This window comes from Apis dorsata, unplaced genomic scaffold (assembly GCF_000469605.1).
Source record: "Apis dorsata unplaced genomic scaffold, Apis dorsata 1.3 scaffold_157, whole genome shotgun sequence".
Lineage (NCBI taxonomy): Eukaryota > Metazoa > Arthropoda > Insecta > Hymenoptera > Apidae > Apis > Apis dorsata.
Genome location: NW_006263447.1, coordinates 659,857 through 684,902, shown reverse-complemented (window position 1 = coordinate 684,902; position 25,046 = coordinate 659,857). Strand labels below are relative to the sequence as shown.

Sequence of the window (25,046 nt, the reverse complement as noted above, 5' to 3'; positions counted from 1 at the left end):
CCCCCCCCCCCAACATACTTGGAGGCAACATTTATCACTGGATAGCGACGCGCATTAAAGCTTAAAATTTTCCAAAAATGCACTCACCGAAATGATCCATGAACGCGTTTATTTTCGTGGGCGGAACGAGCCTCGCGACTATATAAAAATATCCACCTTCGTTTCCGGTATCGCGGCATGAGACGGCCATAAGAAGAAGCCCGGCAAGTTGTCATGAATTGCAGGCAATTTCGTTTCCATCCTCTCTCCATGCGAAGAAAGAAAACTTGGAACGAGGGAGAAGGGGTACAATCGTGGAAGAGGGATGAATATACATATACATATGTGTATGTATGAGAATCAGAGTGGTGGAGAGATGCACGATAGGACGAGGGATAAAATTGTTTGTAAGTTACGACAGGTTTCAGGGTAGGTGGCACGCCTACGAATTAGTGTAAGGGAGACGTGGAATGGTGAGATTAGGCGAGTTCGTAAGTTGCAGCTAATTTTCTTCTTAAAAATTAGGGGACTGGTGGCCCTACGTGCTTTGAAATGAGTTGGAAGAAATGTGGAGGGAGTGGTGGCTGTGATGAAGTGGGGAATGAAAATTAGAAGAATGAGATGGGTGAGTGGGGTTGAGTGAAAAGTAAGATGTAGGGAATGGTAGAAATTGATGTGAATGGAAAAATTATTCGAGGGTTGTATACTTAATAAGTGAATTTTTGAACAAAGTAGAAGTGTGGAGAAATATCAAATTAATCTTAAATTCGTAATAAGAAATAAGAATATAAAAATTCACGTGGACACAATTTTCGAATCTCATTTCTTTCATTCATTATCAAATCAATTATCAAATCAATCGATCCGTCTAATTCATCATTTCACATTAAATTGCTCATATTGATCACATCGATTACAATTATCAATTAATCTTCGTAAAAGTCTCGTTTCATTTAAAATAAAATAAGAGATAAAATCAGCATAAAGAACGGTTAATGTGTGCAGCTACTTGGACACATTAATTTCATATTATCGCTCGCTGGAATATTTGTCTCACCTCGACACGCCTTATATTTTCCGCCATTCGAACAGGTATGCAGATATGTTTTTTCCGGTATAATTATTCGAGAAACGATCTCACGTCTCGTTAGAAACGTTCCAATTCAAGACTGTTTCACGTTCACGCGGCAAAAAATTAAAACTTTGATCGCCAATTTCGAACGGTTTCGTATGTCCATTTTTTGTTGGTCGACTAATCAGAGTCTGATCTGACGCTGAAAAATTATAGCATGCGGCTACTGGCGCCAGATTCCGGTTATTTCCAGGTGCAAATAATTTTCTAAAGGTTTTCTATGCGGTAATGTGTAGTAACGATAGAAAGGAGAGATATAGGAGACTGATGAATTTTGAAAGGGGGATGGGCGTGGATCAGTCATGGTTGAGTGATCGTGAATAGTGTTAGATGGAGTAAAGGAAAATTGACGAAGGAAATTGTGCATTATTATATCGATTATTGTATCGATTATTAATTACTTTAAGGAAGAAATCAATATTTTTACGTATTCCTATAATATAATGGAAATATGAAGTAATTGAATACATATGAAGAATATTGTAAATAAAAAAAATTAATAATTCTAGTCAATTGAATTGTTAGATTAATAAAGTCATAATATTTAAAGAAAAGATAGCTTACGAAATTTCTATGAAATTTTTACTAAAGAATTTAAAAATTTTATGACATAAAGAAATAAGGAAAAATATACTGCTAGGAATAGAAGGAAAATAGAATATTTGTAAAAATCAATGAATTAAACTAAAAAATATAAGTGAGAAATGGTCGTAAATAAAGATCTTACGAACAAGAAAAATCCGAAAGTGGTCAAAATAGAATGTTTTCGAGTGAAACGAATGGCCCATTCAAACTTAAACGAGGAGTGTGCGATTAAATCAGTCTGAAACGGAGCCAACGACAAGAATTATCCTAAGTAATACAGTTGGAAGTAGATTGGAAGGAAATAGAGACAGATAGTGGGATGTAATAAAAGCTCTTGGTATACTTGGAGAAAAGTCGTAAATTAATCGACCGGAAGTAAAGAGTTTTTAAATTGGACGAATTTAACTTAGAACTTTAAGTAGAGCAATCCTAAACGAGGCGGATAAATAACGACATAATGATAAAAATAGTTGCTATTTTTTGAATTAACAACCAATAAAATTTATAAACTGATTGTCCAATTAAAATTTTTTAATTGGAAGCAATATTTTCCCCGTAATAATTCATTCATTGTCATTAATAATGTATAACGATAATTGACAGTAATTTTTTAACAAGTTATTTCACGGTTAATTTATCTTTCAACGTATTATGATCGATAGTAGACCGGTTGGATATCGTTTCTTTAACAACGGTTTGTAACAACATCAACGAAGGACAGATAAAATATTCAGCGGCAATTATAAAAACAAAATGAAAATTGCTTGAATCATTTATGAATACAGCCTTCAGCAATATCTATCGTATAAAAACACGACGCTGTTCATCGTCGAATAATACACGATAATAATTAATGCAATTTCTTTCGAGTAAATAGATTCGGAAGAACAGTTTAATGAAAAATGATTCTGATAACAATTAATGCCGAGTTGAATTTATTCGTTATTCAAAATAATGTAAATTAATAATTTAGGAAAATAATATGTTTATTATTTGTCCTAATATAATATATATATTACATTACATCGTATAAATATTTAAATTGTTTACAACGAAAAGAGAACAAATTTCAATATTAAAATTCAATTTTTAAAAGATAATATTCAATTCCTCTTTCTTACAAAATTATAATTAAAATTGTATATAATAACGATAATTTAAAAAAAAAAAATCTTCGAGCTAATTATATTCTAAGTCATTTCAAATAATTATTTCTCAGTGAAAATCGTGCATGAAATGAAAGGAACAAGATCGACTGGTAACATCCAAACCCAAATGGCGACAGACGTCAAATGCATGCAGCTATAGAAATGAGAGTGCCGCGTTCAAATCGAGGTTTATTGATGATCCACGTAATGTGGAAACGAGGAGGCACATACCAATCCTGGCCAATTAAAAACGACACGTTGATCGATTTGCGCGAATATTTGCGCATCGTTTTCCATCGAGCTTAGTTGTGCAACCACCGCTTTCATCGCTAGCTCGAATTCCACGATTTTACGCTGTTTTTCGTGCCGAGTGATTTTCCAATCGATGGACCAGCATATTTAAAATTGTAATTTTGGTTCTTTTTAGCGATGTCTCGTCGTGTTTCATCGCGATTCATTGGATTTTGCGATGCGATTGAAATGCAATAATTACAAATCATATATCAGTTGTCAATTAATCAATTTTCATACGCGATACCGATCAGATTTTATAATAGAAGTTATAAAATTTACAAAATGACGATTTTCCAAATTTTCATCATATCTCATGCATTATAAACTTTGAAAAATCGAGATAAAATAAAAAGTGACTTCGATTTTTTTCACATGAAAATTTGAATACACTGATTTGGTATATCGTTAATCCATCGTCCACCAGCTTCGAGAATTATCACGAATCATAATCGTTGAAACGAAATTCGTAATGTACTCGAACACATTCGTGCTCGCCATTTTCGATTTTGGAAAATCCGTATGGTCACCGGTAGTCGTGACCCGCGAAACTCTTCGACAACTATTTGGAACGAATTCCGAAACTGTCCGATTAACCGGAAGGACGTGCCGGAAGTACATTTCTAGAGAACTGATGCAGTGATCGTAACCGTGTCGGTATACGTTCTGCGGTTTCGCGAGAGAGAACTATTCAGAACTGGCGGCCACCGTGGCCGAAACTGTCAATTTCCTTGGAACAGTCATTCTACCGTCAAAAATACATTCAACTTCGTGCCCTCTTCTTTCTGTTCCGTCTTCAAGTTTCCAAGTAATGGGGATCGGGAAAAAGACGTTGGAAAAAGATATTTATGTGAAACTATTTTCACTCGGCTATGGAATAAGTAATGTAACGATAATAATTGAAAATGATCGATAAGATTATTTTAGATCATTGGTAAATATTGAATTCTGACAATTGAAATTACGCTTGATAAACTTTCGATAAATACAAATAGGATTGGTTACTATTTCGATGGTATACTGGATGGTATATTGGATATTTCTGTTGATTCGTTGAATTGTAGAGAAAAATTGTTTTCTTTCATTGACGAATTAAATGAATATGGATATTTATCATGATTCTACAATATAAATAAATTTTTATTTAATTCAAAATACGAGGATTCGTTAATTCTTAGCTCTTTCGTTTCTAGAATGAAACATTGTTTTCTTCCCATGCATAGAGAGCAATCCGATTATGAAAGTTGTAAACGAGCTTGTGCAATGCTTATATTAATTAATTTATACGATACTCAATCAGAAAACCATTGCTTACTTTCGAATTAATTTTAAACAATTTTTGAGTGAAAGAATAAAATATCCTAAGATCGAAACAACAAAGAAAATGATCATGAAATTATGGAAATTAGAAAGGAAGCGAAGAATAAACAAATCAAAGGAACTATATTTAACTAAATATTCAGGAAAATAAAAGAAACGAGAAGGAAACACAAGAAAAATAAAAACAAGGGAGAAGGAGAACAGAAGGAAGAGAAAGAAGAAAGTAAACGTAAACAATGGCAAAGATCTGTCTGAGAAAACTTCTGTTAGTGTTTTAAAATCATTCTTCAAGTTTCGTTCTCATAACCAAAAAATCTTCCTGATAAAAATTTATTCGACGCTCTCACAATAGGGGGATGGTTCACTTAGTGCGTGAGACGTGAAAAATTCGAATTTATCCAGGGTGATTCTGTTCGCGCCAATGCATCATCAATCACTGCTCGATTCCGGCTTCTGTCTTCGATTGGACGCCATTTGTGTATCCAGCGAATCGGTTTTTGCGACCCGGAAATCAATAACACCCGCGAACAATACTTCAGAACGCTTACGGTTTTGCGAATCATGCTGAAATATCATTCTGATGAATTTCACGATTCTCTTCGTCAGCGACCTGTATTTGTATTTTGTTGCCAAGTAAGTTTTTCATTTTTTCTTCAAAATTTCTTTCGCATCGTATCTATTTATAATCTCTATATTTTAAGGAAAATTTGGAACAAGAGAAGAACAAATTATTCAATCTTATTCACCACTTGTATATTATTCTCCTTTTGAAACTTTGATCTTATGATAATAATGGATGAGAAAAAGAGGTAATAAAAATTTCATTTTCAATCAAATTCTTTTTTATGAATTTATATTCATTCTTATGAAGGAGCAATTAATAATTTATATTAAACAATCGTTCGTCTCATGAAAATTAAAAATTCTTTTGTCGTCGATCAAATTATAAAAAATAACTTAATCAGTAGTTGGCAACTTTTCTGACGAAATTTAAAGCAACCTAGTCCACTTTTCTAAGTTTTATTTCGCGTGCTTCCAATAATAAGCGACCAAGAGATGGAGATACGTTAACGATGAGAAATGAAATCGGTTGGGTGAAGAATCTGTACCCTGTGACGGATTTTTCATGGCGCCATCGAATCGGACAGAGAAGGAGGCAGAAGTTGTCATCGAGGAGAATACGAGGGTTGAAAACAAAGCTCGAGATGAATGGCGCTTTTCGCGTGACACTCGCGAAAAACGTTTGTCCTCCTGTGAATCTTGATGCTCAGAGCTCGTAAAAATTTCAACAAGAAAGCCTCTTCCGGATCTGGCTCGTGTGATTCAGGCCTCTTGCCTCTATTTGAATAAAACAAACAAGATGGAATTTAGATACGAAGAAACTCGTTCTCGTTGAAAGATATATACAGTGGCGACATCTAGCGAAATATGCGGATTATTAAAACGAATATATTATAAAAATTCATCATTGCTTTTCGATTATGAAATATATATATATAATCTTTCATCGATCGAAAGAATAAACTGTTTGAACATTGGACAAAAGGTTCCTTGTTAATTAGTGCACACACGATAACAATGACCTGTTATACTATGCAAAAAAGGAAGGAGAGTTTGCACGAAAGAGAAGTATAAATTGGATTCAGCGATGCACAATGTAATTCGTTATTTTTCGTATCCTGTTTGGCTTTCCGCAAACATGACGGATATCGTTTCGTTCCGTGTTAATTATTCCATCCTTACATCCACGTCCGTCTCTAATTAACGAAATTATCGTTAATCAGGAGAATGAATTGATAATTGGCTCGATCACCGTTTTGGAAAAATTGTTTTAATCAATTTCGTCGACAGATGGAAAAAAACAGATTGTTATTAACTTTATGAATAAAAATATTTTCAGGTATAAGATGTAGAGAGAATTTTTTGCTTATGATATATAATAATACATTGAGTTGACTAACTGAAGAAAATTGTATAATTCTATACATTGTGAGTTAGTTTCGCTTGCTTGATAAATTTTCATATTTTAAAAAAAGATGAAATATCTAAATGAGATTTGATTAAATGTATTTTTATATGTGCACCGTTCAGAAAGAAAAAGTAATAAGTAAAATTAATAATAAAACAAATTTTTTTCAAAAATTATTCAAGCAGTCTATATATTCTCATTTTAAGATGTTTCTTTTGGATTTAGTTTATATAATAATTGAAAAATATTGTAGGTAATAGATTTGAAACATAAATTTAAAATTTTTGAATTATATATCATAACGGTACAATGTCAGGTTTGTCTGCTATATTCTGTTTTTATTTAAAATTATCTGACATACATTATTAAACAAAATTAATTTTAAAATGTAAAGTAATGTGTAATATGTATGTATATAATATAATGTATTTTGCGACGTATAATTTTCGAGAAAGAGAGAATCTCTCTCTTATGAATAAAATTTAATAAACGAAGTTATTTGACATATATATGTTTATGTGTACTCGTGCAGATAATTTAATAAAATATATAAATTTCTGCATATCATACGACTGTTTTCCAGCAGAGACTAGGCATAGCAGCAGGTTAAATTAATAGAAAAGATATTATCTGATTTTATAAAAGATATTTTTAATTTTAAATATTAAATATTTTCAAAATTTTTTTAATTTTAATTTTAAAATTCTTCGACATATTAGATATCAAAAATTCTAAAAAAAATTAATTAATACCTTTTAATTTTAATTTCAAATTCACAAATATAATTTTGAATTTAAATTTAAATTTTCATATATTAAGATTCTCAATGCTTTATCTATAATATCAACATTCATTTACTATTGCAAACACAATTTGAAAATTTCACTTAAAGTAATCTTCTGCATCAATGAGATCCAACCCCTTATACCTGCTCTGTAGCAAAATTCGAAAATTATAAAAATAGGAAAAAAAAAAGAAAGATAAATCAAGATATCAGAAAACAACAATAAAAAAAAGAATATAAGAGAGCAAAAATAAGATGAATCAAGGGAGAAAGTAGACAGAAATCGGAAACAACGACGAATTACAATGGTATAAAGAGATGGGGTGGAAAGAGGGAATGAACAAAGTGCAAAAAAGTCAGTAAAGTTTGTACCAGTGGCAAAAAATGCTTGTATGTCGCGCATCACCTCGTTTAATGACCAGAACCAGTCTACAAGGGTTGAAATTAACGTGCTTTCTAGTTATTTACCGGCTGAGAAGCTTTCAATTCCAAGGGTGAACGAGTATGAGAAAGAGAGGGTTTTTTTTTCTTTTGTCGATTGAAAAAGAACATGAAAGTTGAGGAGGACATACAATGGCGCTTTCCTCGCGTGACAAGCGCGAGGAAACCGTTTGTTTACCGTGAATTATGCCAGTCGATACGAGGAGAATAAAAAGAGAGACGAAGAAAGGGTGGCTCGATATGCTCCAAGTTGTGTGAATTTTTTCGAGTATTGTGGAAAATTTAGATGTTGGAAGAAAAAGATTTTAGAAATGCGTGATTTTATCGTGTAATATTTATGCAAAATGTTTTAAATATACGTATATATAAATAAAATTTAATATTAATGGAATAATATTAATATTAATATTAATGAAACTATAAAAATGTATAAATTAGATAATATAATTTAAAGATCTTCAAGATTTCTTGACAGATTTTATCACAAGATTTTACAAACTACTAAAAGCAACTCTAAGAAACGTACATTTCACGAGTATAAGTTTGACAAGTAATTCAAGTTCAGTTTCAATTTGACAGTTTATATTTCACATGAGAATTTCATCCGCAATATCATCAGAACTTTATTCGACCTACGTATATTCTTACCACGTTCATTGAATATTTCTCATATCCAAGTAATAATAAAAATAAAAAAAAAATAAATAAAAAAATAATCATTACACGTTAAAATAAATAATTAAACTTGTTTCAATTAAAATAAATCTCTCGTCAAAACGATTTATCTCTTTCCTTCATCAAAACCAGTTTCTCGAACCAGATTCGATGCATACTCCACGCACTCCATACAATTGAGACGAGAAAAAACTGGAAATGACTCGCAGCACCGGAAATCATCACTAAACGAAAAGGAAATCGTTTATTTTACCGTCTAAAAAAAAAAAAAAATTCTATCCTTAATGAATCGTAAAACCTGCTACGTAAAATCTATTTTAGATCAGAAAATTAACTGGTCAATCGTCGATCCAGTCTTCTTCTTCTTTTTTTTTTTTATTACACGTGCAAAGGGAATGGATAAAGAACGTGGAAAGTTCCTCTTCGTATTTACGAGCGCGGAACTCGACGTGGAAAACAAGCACGGTCGAACTGGAATAAGTCTCTCAGATCCTCTGGAGGATCGAACAAAGGGGTGGAGCACTTTTAGTATTTGTAACAGGCTCGCTTTGTCGCGCTTAATTTCCGAGATTTACGAATCGATGGAAATTTACGCGAGTTACGGGGGCCGAATCTCCATCCCCTTCCAACTTTCGAGCCAAGCTCGAAAAGGCTTTAAACGGATTTATGCGTTCCCGCGGCCGACTACTCCGTATTTCGACATTTATTTCACGGACTTCGTTGTTTCGTTCTCTCCATCCCACGTTTTAACGTCTACCCACCCCTTCTCGCTGGAAAATTTTCGGCCGGATCGAGTATCGAATTAATTCTTCGTTGATCGAAGTTCTTGGATCACGTGTAACTATGATGGAACGAGAAACGTGGAGACAGTAATTCTATAATAATCAAAGCTATCAAGATTTCAATTCTCTCACGGGTTATTCTGAAATTATTTATTTTCATTCACCCTCCATTGATTTCGATTTTTACTTTTAATTTCCATTTCAGAGAATAACTTTTTTGTTGTTATCCAAATGATAACGAAACTTGACCCAAAAACCATCCAAAACCTATATTTGAACTTCTCTATAATCGCTTTTATGGAATCTCGGCACAGACGAACGAAGTCGAGTGTTCCTCCGACTGCGAAACCTTGGAGGGTCGACGAATCGGTCGTGGTGGAAAAAAAATTCCAGCCCCATCGACGTTCGCAGCGTTCCATCGCGGAAAGTAGAATTAATACGTGGTTCTCGTCCGTGAAAAAGTCAGCTTCATACTCCTGAGAGGCTTTTTGCCGGGCGTGGAACAAAGAGGGATCCGGGGAAAAGTTGGCAAAAAGGGTCGCGCCAGGGTTTCGCCGAACAGGGGGAACAGAGATAAAGAGGTGGTAAAAAGGGATGGAGAAGCATCTTCTGGGGCGCATCAATCGCGAGGAACGCGAGAATTATCCCGAGTGAAACCGCGAAAACTAAATCCTGGCCCGGGGTGAGGCGAAATTAATGCTCGCGGCTTGTCATGACAAGGGAGAAAGAGAGAGAAGGAGAAAGAAAAAAAAAAGAGTCCTATAATCTTGAAAGGTTTCTTACGAGGTCTCATGAGGATGGAAATGGACAGCCAAGTCGAATGAAAAGAGTCAATGGACCCTCTCTTGTGTGTCACATTTGCGAAAAACATCAATTCTTTAAGAATTCTTAAGGCAGTAGTTAATGAGATTTCGTCTAGATGGCGTCTCAAGTACGATTTTTGCGCCTAATATGTGTTTATATATCTTTCTCTTTCTCCTGTAAATACTTTTTTCATACTTAAATATTTGCAAACAATATAATTTGAGAAGAAACACGAGAAGACCCTGCTTAAAATTCCTCTTATCTATTCCTTATCTTTTCTCGATGATATTACTAATATATGTATTAATATTTAACGTGTGTTTCTGTATAGAGAAATAAATGAAGAGACAATGATGGACTAGAGACTATTACCTAAAAGCTGGAGAATATCATTATGAAAGGAATATCAATCCGTAGATATTTTCATTTGTGGAAACGGAAAAAGAAGATAGATTAAAATGAATTTTAATTCATAATGATTCTTATATCGAACCAAAAATTTTACATCCATAAAAATACTCGATAATTTCAACGCACAGTTATGGGATAAAATTGCAACGAATGCATATATCTAGAGCAAGCTTTAACCACATATGCGTTTCCACATAAATATCTCCTATCTCTCTGGTAAGAAATTCTACTTTCGCTACCATTTTCTTCTCGAGTATGCTTCTCGAAATATGTTCTGTTTCCGCGTAAGCTTCTTTTTCTCTTTGCCGCTCGTTATCTTTTGGTTTGCCGCATCTTCGGCTTTGTTAAGGACTTTGTATGAATTTGCATAGAAGTACATCACGTTTCCATCTTAGAATTTTCTTAGGGTTGTCTTAGGTTAGACATAGGGATGGATTTTTTTTTGTAGGATTCCTTTGTAACTTGGTTCCTAGTGGTCTCGTTTTGTTGTTAGTTTGGCTTTCCTTTGAAGATTTGAAAATTTTTCTTCGAAATTTGAAGTATATTTTTTATTATTATTCATATTTATTTGGTTACGTGTACCACGTGATTTTGATTATTTATTTTTGTCGTGTAATATTTTTGTCGTTGAACAGAAAACAAGAAAAAAATATTTGCCACGATTTATATTATTATATACAGTCGGAAAGAAAGCGATAAAGCAGATTATATTGCTTTATATGTAATTCTAAGTAATTTATTATACACAAGATGTTCTTAATAGATAAAACACATTATTTAAAATGATTAGAATCGCTGGAAAAATTTATTTCTACAGCCACTATACATTCTACAGCCTGATTCATCGCACAAAACTACATTATTTTAAAGGTATTATAAAGTACTTCAAAAATCTGTTCCTATAATCTTCGTTCTACAATCTACTTTTCATCTACGATCAACTCGAGCACCTCCACTCTAAAAATCCATTCCTATAATCTTCATCCTCCTAATTCCTCGATTCACACCTACTTTTCATTTACAATCTCAACTTGTCCAATTCTAAAAATCTACTTTCATCCAATTTTAAATCCACGTCCCATAAAAATAAATTGAATAAAAATATTCAATCAACACATCAGATCGTCGCATGGACAAACTTTCTTCTTCTTCTTTTTCAAATTTCATCCTATTTTTTCAGTAAATCTTCATACATTCCACCCATTCCTCGAACTCACTATGCCACAATAATTCATAAAAATCTAGGATTCTAACAATCCTCGACAACAATTGTTCCACTTCTTCAACTTTAATTAATCCATTTTCATCTCCACCTTAATTTAATCCAATTTAAACTCATTTTTCCATCGATAGAATACTTCCTCTCCCCCTTCGATCATCAAAATAACTACAAAAATATTCAATTAACGAGACGAAAGGACAAAATTTTCCCTTCCAATCCACGCTTTTCCCAGTTTTTCACCGTAAATCTTGGACCACCCCAATTCTCAATACGTCCGTTCATCCCTCTCAACCCGCCCCAAGACCTTCTTATACCCGGTCGTTCGGCCGCCATCCCTCTCCCCTGTCGGCCATCCCTCGTTCCAGAGGAACGACCACCCCTTGGACCGTTTAAAACACGGGGGGTAGCGCGTGCTCTTTCCGAGGAAACTCGACATCCGGTACGTCAATCCGCGCTCCTTTTAAGAGCATCGATTCGAGAACAACCCCCCTCGAAACGGGTGTTCCTTCGTTTGTCCGGCCATCGACAGCGAACAAACGTGGCCACCGACTTTCGACGATGGCCGGAGAAAAATTAAGTCGATAAATCTGTAATCACGTCCGCCCCTTTCGACCGTGCGCCAACCGAAATTATGACACTTATGTCGGCTAACTACTCTTGCCACGACTCTGACCAAGCCGGTTCCACCTTCTTTTTAACGCTTTCTTTGGGAAGAAAGAATTTATATTAAAGCGTCGTGGAGAGAGAGATGTGAAAGTTTTGAGAGTTCAAGATTCTCTTTTTATTTATATATGTGATTGTATAATAAAAATGCTTTTAATAAGGTAAATAAAATGTCGAAAATTTATTAGAATTAATAAATATTAAATTTATTCTTCAATGTTTTAGTTTCCTGAAATTTTGTATAAAATAGAAATAAATATGATGCCCTTTCGAAAGCTACATTCTAAGGGTTGTGAGTCACAAGTTGAAGAATATATCTGGAGTAAAGATTCTTTAGTATTAATTTAATTTTAGTTTCGAATGGTATACATTTATGGGAGATTGAGAATTTCTGAAAGAAATGGATTAACAGAAAGTCCATTGGAAAAAAATTCTCTTTTAGGTAAGGAGAAAGTAACGGTTTAGAAGTCGGATTGTGAAAGTATTAAGTGTATTTCTTTTTTAATCAGAAGCTGGATTATTAATTTTTATTTTTTTATAGGTTGATCAAAGGAGGAATCTAAATTTTTCTTTCTACCAATAAGATTTAAAATTCAAGACTCTGCTTTATTTCTTTTTATTAATTATGCCACGAGACAAATTCCAGTGTGTTTGAATTAAGATTAATTCAATTGAGGTAATCTTTTATGTTAAATTCAATCAGACACGTTATATTTTAATTTTCCAGTCCATTATTTTTCATTTTTTGTCTTTCCAACATTGAGCAAAACTTCGAAGACTTTAATCTTCTTATCCCAAAACGTATTTGTATACAATCATTCACGAAACTCTTAATACATTCCAAGTATTCTTTGATACTTTCTACAACAAAACAATTCTACTGCTAATACAAACAAAGATATTTCGAAAGCAATTAATACAAAACAATTTCTAAAACATACATTTCTAACATTTCCAGATGCCAGTAAAAATTAACGATTCATTCTGCAACTATAACATCTCACGTATTCACAACATACAATCAAATAAAATTATACTCGATAGAAGTGCGATAAAATCAACTCTCACCATTAGCAATATATTTCAACTATACTTCTATTTCCTAATAATACGCATGCATAAATCAAGCAAACCGAACCAACCGTCAGCAATTCTCTCTCCAATCAATCTGGTCGAACATTAGAGTCGAGAACGCGAGAATGGTCGATCACGTTCGATAAAATTGCGCGGTATGTAAAACAAGGAGAGAGGGGTGGAAATAAAAATAAACGAGCACGAAACTCGAGGCTACGAGTTCAGGTGAAATTTCGTGGTTCGATCGATTTGCGAGTCGAGTCCTCGAAATTCAAAAGTCGGTATGAATATTTCCGGTCCCGTGGTGAATCTAGATATTCGCCCAGAGAGGAAGAAGTTTGGAATTGTTTTATTCTGATTCTTGGACTTATCCGATGAATCGGATATAAGGATGTTAAAAGAGTTGTATTTGGAAAAATATGGAAATTTTGATTTTGAATTAAATTATTCCGATAATAAGAGATAATTTTAAAAATAATTTGGTGAACGAGAGAAAAGTTATTCTATTTAATTTAGAAGAGGATAGCGAGGATGCTTTGTAAGTGTCGATGTTAAATTGGTCTCTTTTCTGCATTTCAATTAATTTTATAAATTCAAGAATATCGATGTAATATCGATCTCCATTGTTATATCAAAAGTAATATTAAAAAGTTTTCAATACTCAAAAAAAAAGAAAGGATAAATCAATTAACTTTGTGAAATAACAAAATTTATATAAAATATATTAAAATATATTTGGTGGGGAAAAAATATATACAATTCAAAATGTATAATTTTCTTCGAACATTGAATATTTATTATAAAAGAGAAAATGTCATGTAACTTTTTGAATACAACAACTGCACAAAATCTACTTGGAGATTTATTACAATTAATGTCATCCATTTGGCGATAATATGAAATTTTCGCGGCGTCCATTAATCATAAACCCCCACGAATGGACTGACAAACCCGGACAAATCTCTGTTGACTGACGATGGACGATCGACACGCGTGTAAAGACCCAACTTGATCCCTGGACATAATCTGATCGTAAAAGAGCGAAAGGGAGGCCGAATATCGATGATTATTTTACGAGAGTCGAATTTACGGGAGCATCCGGAATTTTCGCTACTGTCATCGACTTTTATTAGATTTTTCAGACATTTATTCGGGAATAAAAGTGTCGTTTTGAGACGTTCAATCGATTCGAGATCCCTTCGTGATATCCATTAACGATAAAAATTGAAAATATAAAAGAAAAGATTCGTAATTTTTTACAATTTGGAAAGATTCGATAGATGATGAAAATGAGAATATTTGAGAAAAAGAAACAACTGTAATAACGTAGAACGAAGAGTATTAACTTGAAAGAAAAAGGAACGTAGCGATGAAAAGAAATTAAGAGGAAAAAAAATTAGACACATATCAGATAATGTATATTAAAATTGTGAAAAATATCTTTTTTATATCTCTCGTTATCTTCTTCTCGCCAAACAACAAATATAACGCAAAAATTGAAATCCGGAACGGCGTGAAATAAGAATTAATGTAAAACAAGATACAGGTAACGTCATATTTAATATATTTAATACATTTATTACATTGCTACTAATAATGAAAAGTATAAAGAAGATGAAACAATAACATCACGGCGAACGTGAGCATTATAAAATTTATAAATGAATATAATGGACGTAATTTTTCATGCTACGGTACGGTACATCTCGTAATGGGCAGAGCTATAACATTTTAAATTTTTGTCTCTATTCATTCTCATATTCATATTTTTATATTCATACCGCGCACGTTTTTGATCTAGTATACGTATTATGCCTGTGTTTGTAAGCGGCATAGTTGCACGAATTTCAGAATGAGCATAGTTCGCCAGTACCAAAGAGGAATAATGTTACTGTGCCTTCAACCTAGCCAAGCTTCTAATGATTTCAAAGAAAATATCACTCTCTCGTCATTACGAGTTACACACTTATCTCTTTTCAACATCTTCATCGCATCATAACGTATCTAGTTCTTCTCTCCGCGAAATATTTAAAAATTTAATATTTTATTTACAAGTTTTATTACTTACATACTCTGAGAGCAGATGAGCAACTTTACTTCAAAAAGCGTTTCAAAAACCTTACCTAAAACAGACAAAATTACGAGATTATCATAATATAATAATTTTTCTCTCTTAACATTAGTTTCTAACTTTTACTTTTTTATTCTTAATCTCTACGGACTTAAAAATCACAATATCTTACAAAAATAAATATAAAAATCTTATAGAGGATAAATTATATTTATTTATTAATCGTGAAGAGATTTAAAATGTTAAAAATTTAAACATATATCTATTTCCATAAAGGATAAAATAAATTTCTCTTTGGACAAGAAAAATCTGAAATCCTATCTTTTTTAACAACTTTCGACAAGGTGAAAGTTAATAATCCAAAAAAAAATTCAATTTCATTTTAATAACAAGGCAAACATCTAAATCTAGGAAAATCCCTTCACGATCTTGTCAACTCATTTTCAGAGGAAAAACGAAAGAGGGAAGGGATCAATTTTCTAAAACAAACCCTCGCCAAAGAAGCTCGCCAACGATCGATTCATTAATCCATCGCTTATCCATTATCCTTAACGCTTCCAACTTTCTCCATACCTTTCATTCATCTTCGTGCCTGTATATTCGCTTAAAGCCTCTTTCCACGCGAGAAAAATACAGTACCGCGAGGGTGGAAAGGAAGAAAGGAAGAAAAAAAGAAATATCAAATTCATAAATCATTTCTATCGATACGAGGCGTGGAAAAAACCTGAAACTTTCTTCTCCCTTGGAATAGAGCGTTCCTCTTACGAAAGAGGAGTTCACCAATCTCCTATACTTTACCACCTTGCCTCGAAGCGAGGCAAAAAAGGAGATTGTGAAGAAGCGTGGAAGAAAGGAGACGGATTTAAATTGCCGCTTTAATCATCGATTCTATCGTGCAATTTTTTGAGGGAAGATTATATAAGGTATTTCAAATACGTATTATGATAGATATGATCATGATATCTATTATTTATTAACTGAAAGAATTATTAATACATTTATCAATAGATTTAGGAATAATTTTATTATTCCTATTGAAGTTTAAATTATTTAGATCTAAAATTTTAGATCTCATAAACAAAAGATCTCGAATAAATCTAATAAATTTTTATTAAAGATTTCTTTCGTTGATAAAATAATAAATAATAATTTCTTCTATCCATCGAAGCTTCATTCATATCTGAATTATTTAAAAATCACTTTCGATCACTTTTCAAAAAAAAAAGAAGAAAGAAACAGAAAAGAAGTCAAAATAAAGAATTGAAAATAGTGTACAATGCGAAGCTCGCGAACAACGAGAGAGGGTTGATTTTTCCCTGGTTTTGCAATTCTCCCTCCATCTTTCAACCCCATCGAAACCGCGTATCTTTGCAAGCAGGTACCCTCTAACCCCAAGAAAGACACATTGTTGCAAACCGAATCTTGTTCTCAGTGAAATCACGACCAGAGTTTCTCCCCACGGTTTTTCTTCCTCCCTTCTTCATCGAACGGTTCCTCCCCATCGGAGGAAGATTTGTCCGGTACTCGAGAGGTCCACCCTTTCTCTATGACCGGTGTCAAGCGGAGGTACAAGCGGAAGAAAAGTTGGGAACGACGAGGAATTCGGCAAGGGTACGTGGCTGCCGATGAGAAGGCGGCACACGTGATAACTTTCCCAGTTACCACCAGATGCCGTGAGCAATTTATTTTATTCTCCATCCCTTTCTTATCCGCCCTTTTATCCCCTACATCTTTCGTCTTTCTCTCGCATTCTTGTCTTCGACTTCCTTCTTTCTTTCTCTCATTGTTCTAGATTTTTTTTTAAATCGTTCTCTTTTATTTATTTTTTTATTTTTTCCTCAGTCTTTCTGTTTCGAAGTATATTGAAGATTATTCTGTAATCGTTTCTCCATTTTTTTTTCTTTATTTCATTCTATTTGATTATATTTATTCCTCCGTTTTTAATATCATCATAATTGCGTTCGAGCGTTCCAAGTCTCCCGTACGTACCCCTTCCAAGTCTTCTTCTATCATCTCATCTTTGTCTTTTCAACTTCACCCACTTACCACCACCGTCAATTTCCCTTTCTTTATGTTTCCTCACTCTGTCCTCTTTTTTTTTTCTTCTTCTTCCTCTTCCTCCTCTCCGGCGTACCTCCTTTCCCGACCTTTGTACAGGATACACGGGATACACCCTCTTGAGCTCCTCTCAACCCGGTTTTCCGCGACGGAAGAAAGTCCCCTCGACTCTGTTCACGTAACACGGGGCTCGCGTCATAGATACGTGTATTAAGAACGATGTAAGCGGCCTGTTTTCTCTTCTTTATACCGTTGGTGCTCGGTGCTCGAGGAAAGGGGGGAGGGGTTGGATCGTTTGCAGGAAGCGAGAAACGGATCTCTCGTGTGGATCTTTCTTTTGAGAATGTACTCCGCGCTCTTTCAAACTGGCGAATAATTTCTAAATCCTGCACCCTGCCTCCGAGAGGAGAGATAATCTTGGAGATAATGCGGAGAAAGGGTCGTCGTCATCGTGTTTCCAGACACGTGGATGAAGTTTTCCTTGATATATCGTATTTTTGATAAAACGCGATTTTGATGTCGATCGTGTGATTTTTTTTTTTTTTATGGAAACGATTTCTTTCCCTTCATTTTATCGAACGTTGATTATATATCTTTGGATAGGAATTATTCTTGATGAATTTATGTGAAATTAACGCGATAACTCGAAGGGATACGATTTTTATATGGAAGAGAATTCTCTTTTGGAGTATTATATTTATAAAATTTATTTGTTGGTATTGCATATAATTATTGTTTTATTCTCTAAATTTATACAATATTATATATTATAAAAATAATTGTTTTGTTCACTTTAATAATATTGAAATGTTAATAATAATAATTGATTTTGTTTAAGCTTAATAAAAAATGAATTCAAATGAAATTTCATACGTGTTAGCAATAATACAATTTCCTTCGACGATAGCTTTTAAATGTTAAAAATTAGAAACAGAGTCCATTTTTGTAAAAAAAGTCGGCGTATTTCAAGTATCATAGAGAATGTGTCATTGATATATTTAAATAATTATTTTAATTAACAAAGTTTATATATTTTAAACTTTGTTTATGAAATACATTATAAAGAAACTTTTATTGTGAACGTACCACCATTTTCGATGAATATTCAAATTTACGATTAATAAGCACGGTGAAAAATTTGTCTTTAGAATTTCGCTTTGTTTGCAAAAAAAATTAAAATCCTTCATATTATGTAAATCTGCCAAATTATAATTAGCATAAGAAGATACAAGTAACTCTTCCCTTCAATTAATTATGCAATTCCATCTTTTAACCTACTCCAAAGTTGAGGATTTAACTTCCACATTTGCATTAATGTAATATATTTCTTCGTCAAATTGTTTTTCCAGGCTTAAATATATACTTTATCACTGACGTTCTTCTTTGAGAAACAGGATAAAACTTTAATGCCTGAGGGTTCCATGTGTACAAAATCTTTTGCCTCGAAACGATATAGAAAACTCTATTCTTTATTGTTTTATAGAAATCTACATATAGGTATGTATAGAAACGCTTTCAAATCAATGTACGACATACGTTTAATATTTTTAAATTTAATTTTCTTGGAAATAAAGAATAATTCTGTTTATGAAAAAAAAGATTCTTCTTTGGATTTATTTTTAAATGTAAGAGAGTGAGTATTTTCCATAAGTACATTGGGAATGTTATTAAAATTGTTCAGGAACGAGTATTAAAAAGTAAAGAAATTATGAATGTAAATACACAACTTTAAACGAATAATGAAATGGAAAAAATTCATCCATGTTTATATCGAACAATTTCATTTATATATTTGTATTAAGAAAAATGTTTAAAAATTGATTAAAAATTATTAAACGTGTGTTACATTGTTGTACTATGGTTACTTTAAAAAAATATTTTTCTAGAATTAATTGGTTACATATGATTTTAGTCGTAGGATTAGAATTGTTGAAATTAATGAAATCGAAATGATGCACGAGTTGGCGAAAGTTAGAGAGAACTAATTATTGGGAAAGTAATTCAATGAGCACCGTTTAGTTACTTGAGACGCGTAAATCAAAAGTAAGAGAGCTTGCATGTGATGTGGAGCTGGTCCTTGGTGACACATTTGAGAGATTTATGATAGATTTGCATTTCAATATCAGATTTCTAGATTTTCTTCTTTCAAGTGATATAAAAATCTTTCCTTTGTCGTTTTTTTTTTCATTTTATTATTAAAAATGAATATAAGTTTTCTCCCCATCAAAAGAACATATTAGATGATTTTGATTTGACAAAATAAAGATTGTCTGTTATCATTTATATCACACTCGATATCACACTTGAATATTTATTGCACCTCAAATAGAAAAATAATGATATATTTTTATCGAAAAAATATTTCACTTTAAGTACAATCAATCCACTTTTTATTTATTTTCAAAATCGTTGAAACCATAAAGCTATCATAACTCTCAATTTAAAATAAAGGAGAATTAATTACAATCTCAAAAAACTAACGAGTAAACATGACATTATGAGTTTCACGTAGTATTACATCTCGTCAGTCAATAAAACGTCCAATTACCAAAGCAATACGAGCACATCGAGATTTTAATTATCCATTCCCGTTCACGTTTTACGTGCCCCCATCCCCGTAATCATTATTCCCCCTAACCTCATCAATTATACGAGCCAACGCGAAGAATTTCGCGCACCATCTTTCAGAATCCACTGGTATCCGGTGAAGGCTGTCGAAAAAACTGGCTATCATTTCCCTTAAAAATATCCTTAACGTCAGTGATGGGATTTTAATAGCAGATCGTCGCCTTAACGACGCTCCGGCTAACTTCGTTAGCTTCGTTATTATCCTGATCTCATCCACGGTTGCTAACTTTTCTTATTTTCCGCCCAACTTCAACGTTATTGCATTCCATTCAACCCCCTCATTAACAACCTTATTGTTATTTTTCCTATGCCCCTTTATTTATTATGCTACTTTTCTCTCTCTTTCTCTCTCTTTCTCTCTCCTCTTCCCTTTTTTGGACATTCAAAGTTAATAACTATTCAACGATGGAACAATTTTAATTGGAGATGTACATGCAGTGAAAAAAATGAAATTTGATATTTATAAGTATTTAATACGCGGAATATTCACGGATTGTAAAAATTTTTTTTATTCTATGGCACGTCTATACGTATATACGTCATGAATTTTTTTTTTTAAATAAATTTCTCGTAAAATCGTTGATCAAAAAATAGCCAATCCGGATTATTATTGATCCATATCTGAGTCGTAGATATATTAAATATTTGCATGGTTGGAAACTTGTCGATGGATCGAAAGTTGTCCAATGACGGATACTGATTTTCGATAAGAATGAATAGCGAAAAATGCAACGAAATTCAAAATTGACATATGCATAACATGACACTTGGCAACTTATATTAAACGTGTACGTAAAAGCCGGATATGGAGAGAACCTTTTTTCATTTTTCACACATTTCTTGGAAAAGTACGACGCATATCCGTTTATGCCATAGGAAATTCTCATGGCGTTCACGTCATTGAACGTGTTAAAATATATTAAAAAGTGAAGGAGAAGGTATTTCCAAATATTTGATTTTTGCTTATAAATGTTACCAACAGCTCGTTCATTACGAATTTCCTTGCATATTGTACGCACATTTTACTATTATTTTTTTGTACTCGTTAAAATTCCCTTCAATTTTTGATACTGCATTAAATTTTTATATTTTTCTCTTTTTACGAAACAACGATTTTCTTTTATTATAATTGGCAAACAATCCACCAATCTCTTTTCGTAATTATATAAAAATACGGAAATTTTTATACACATGAAAAAAAACATATTTGGAAATTATATCTTTGCAAAAGCAAAATTGTACAGAAAAAAAATGAGTACAAGAATAACAAGGAAAAATCAATCGATCGTTCAAGGCCAGCGTTAGAACAACCCCTCCACCATTCCATTTCCAACTACTCGACGATTTCATCTCCAGTCTTTCGCCTCCTCTCCCACCCTCAAATTTATTTATTCCACCTTGCCATTCCCTTTACCGGCAACAAACTCAAACTCGAGTATATAAACCTCGCTGAAAATCATCAAAGCAGAGAAGAATATGTGTACATGTACAAACGCACACAATACCATTCAAAGGTAGCCCACGTAGCCAATTGATTTTTAACTAACTTCATCGCCAATTTTCTCTCGTCAAACGTTTCTCAATTACCGGAAACCAAACTGCTTTCGAAGAAACCTTTATTGTGCACGAACGACACACTATTTCCCAATTCAATTCCGCCACCAATACCGTTAACGCCACTTTCTATAAAAATATATATATATTGAAATACTTTCCTATAATCTCTTCTCTAAACAGAAAATTAATTTAAAAAAAGAAAGAGAGGAATATGGAAAAGAAGAAACTTTGGAGAAAGAGATTTTTCGAAGAAAATGAGTGACTTCGTTACTCTCATTATCATATTAAAGGCACCCTTTTCTCTCGGCCAACATTTCAGTTATCGTGCATTTCGTTAGTCCGTGCATCGATGACGCTCTTAACATCGTTAATTTCGCTTTATTTACTTTCAACGCGCGCGCGTTGATTGATGGACATTGGACGAGAACAAAAGAGCGGCCAATATCGTGCACAACTGTGTTACAATCCCGAAAATTGACTCGATTTCACTCTACGCTTCATCCATGATGTCCGCAATTTTTTAAGGAATCTTCAAGGAAGAAAGGCAGAATCTTTCTTCTCCGTGCGAATTTCAATATCTTATGCGAGGATATTGTCCTCTTTCCTCAATTTCCTACAGTCATATTATCAACAAATTTCATATTTTCTATTTTAATTAAAAAACCCGGGCAAATTTTCTAAGAACTGATATTAATTCTTCTCGTACTTTTCTAGATCCTCTTCGACAATCGCCACAAAACACAAATTTCATCCTTCTATCTCCCCCTCTCTCAACCACTTCGACATCGTCATCGATAACCTAACGTAATTAACTCGATATTCTAAAAACGAAAGGACGGAGAGCATCGTCGAGGAGGAGAGGAAAAAAGGGAACGGTCGGGAAATAGATAACAGGCGTGGAAAGGGCTTGCGCGAGGATCGAAGGGCGGAAAAGTCGGCGGCGCCGATGAGTTATATGACGCGCGGGAGAGCACACTTGGCGCTTGGATCATCGTGGACGTGTGACGTGCGATCAGAAAACGATTTAATAAATTTCACGCGACGGCCGATGACAGGGTGTCAACGGCAGGCACGGGCCGCCAAGATCGCGGCCGATCGACCGATTTTCAAGTTTTGTCATTAATCGTCCGGGTCGACTGGCTCGCGCGCGGATGTAGCTGGGCTTTGATCCGAGAGATGGAGAGGGTTCGAGAGGGTGGGCGGACAGTGTGTCGTTGTTGGGATCTCTGTTGATTCTGTGTTTGATCCGTTGCGTGATCGAGGATCGAGGGGGTTGTTTAACTTCCCTGTCGATTTTTCACCGCTTTCCGATATTAATCGAAAAAAAGCTCGTCAAGTATCGAGAGATTTTTCTTCTTTGGATATTAGAAAGGAAAAATAACGAGGTATATCGCGTATAATCATCGAAGCAAGTATATTCTTAGTTTAAGAAGAATTATTTAAGGGAGAAACTCGTTATTTAAAAATATGTATGTATATTATTATTATTTTGTGTTATAGGTGATTTAATTGTTTGGAAGGGAGAATATCAAGTGGAAAGATATTAGTGTATTTTCCTGGTAAATTGGATATCAATATTCTTATTGCATTTGAAATTTAATCATTAATTAAAAATATATTTGTTTTTGATAAAACTGATTTTACAGTTTTACAATTATTATGCCTTCTAATAAGAAGAGAAGTAAGAATATTTGAAAAAGATTGTATCCAATTTATCATAAATTATCAACAATTTTATAAATTATATTAAACTTACAATCATTAAATTGAATTAAAATATAATTCAATTCATAACAATTTGCTTCTTTACAATTGATAAAATAATATTCAATAAACATTATTACAAAATTTTTTACAATTTACTTGTAGACGTAAGTTTGTGAAATACTAATCCAACTTTTTTCAATTCCAGATGTTGAAAAAAATGTAAAAAGTCGGGGAAAAATCTGGAAAAACGGTAATTCGATGTCAGGAAAATTTAATATCAAAAGTGAATTTCATCCCTCCACCGATTCAGAAGCGTTTCAGAAACCGAGTTCGCGCCAAGCAACCCCCCAAATGCGTTCCCAGCATCCCATACTTCTTCCCTTTATCTCTGCTCAACCCCTTCCTCGTAATTTTTCGTCCAATTCGAGAATCGAAAGCCACGGTCTCTCCTTCATCGAATGCTTTATCGACTCGCGAGCATCCGGCGTCCCCGTAACAAATTAAACAGCGAACGAACGGGGATGATTTACAAAACGCATTTCCGGCCGCACCCCCGTTGAAATTTCGCGTATCGGATCTGGAAATTTATAGCGCGGTATTTTCTAAACCAAGCTGTTGCATTATAGCGCAATTTAGCCTGGTGTAATTTATCCTTCCACCCTCGTGAAAGGGGATTGATTTTGCTTCTTGAAAAAATCGTGAAACGATGAAACTTTGGGGAAGAGAGATTTTGTATGAAGAGATATTCGAGTTTGAAAATGCATTCGAAGAACTTCACATTTAAGAATTTATCGAAATATATATTTCTTGGATTTCTACTTTTCTTTTAATTTATATTTAGGAATTTGAAAATGATGTAATTTTCTAATATTATAAAAAGTATTTTTGCTCCATTCTACTTATTAATAATAAAGTCTGTGTATTTAAATTTAACAAGCTATGATTAATAAAAAGATACTTAATTATAACACTATATATAAACACTTCTCAACAATCAAATGTATTTCTACATTTGAGAAAGAAATCTTCTAATACATATAATAAAGCGATCCATATTTAATAAAAAAGAAATTCTATCAATAATTGGAACAAACAAAGAAATATTATCAAAAGAAAGGATGAAATAATAAAAACAGATAGAAACGATCAAATACCTTTCATTATCGAGCCGAGCAGAGAAACCGCTGCATAATCCATAAAACGGATTATAATCCCCTACGTATCGAGTAAAAGAAAAAAAAGAAAAAAAAAAAAATATTTTTCTCTCGTCAAATCGGACAAAGCAACAAATACTTTCGTTAACCATTCCCTTTTGTCAATATCGAAACTTCATATCCGACCGTAATGACCGATTCATCGTTCATAAATGTTCAACCCCTTTGTTCCGACACTCCTTTCGATCAGTTTCTATTTATCCGTTGGAACACGAGAGGAGATAACGTTGTTGCTCCTCCAACAAAGTGGCCCGTCCAAAGAACACGGGAGAATCGATCCTCCCTTTAAAATATACGATACGCTTTCAGTGGGGTTGTTAATCTCGCCGCAGATGATCCGTAGAAGGGAAACAATGAAGGGAGTTGGAAGGCAGAGAACTTGCAATTGCTACGGGTCACTTTGAAAGTTTGCATCGTTATTCGTTGGAATATGATGCAGAACGCTTTTGATGCGGTTTATGCACTTTCTTTTATAAGCATTCTAACGGATATATCATCGATTTTCCAATGATAGTTGGATATTATGGAAAG

The 25,046-nt window shown here is 33.4% G+C and overlaps 1 protein-coding gene and 1 long non-coding RNA gene across 2 annotated transcripts in view; one reads left to right on the top strand and one right to left on the bottom strand.

Annotated features, from left to right (window-relative positions):
• Nucleotides 1–25,046, bottom strand: part of LOC102677973 — a 349,267-nt gene that overhangs the window by 170,662 nt on the left and 153,559 nt on the right. The window lies entirely within an intron of this gene.
• Nucleotides 829–3,251, top strand: LOC102677884. Its single transcript, XR_004150139.1, has 2 exons — nt 829–1,071; nt 2,916–3,251. It is a non-coding gene; the product is annotated as an uncharacterized LOC102677884 (long non-coding RNA).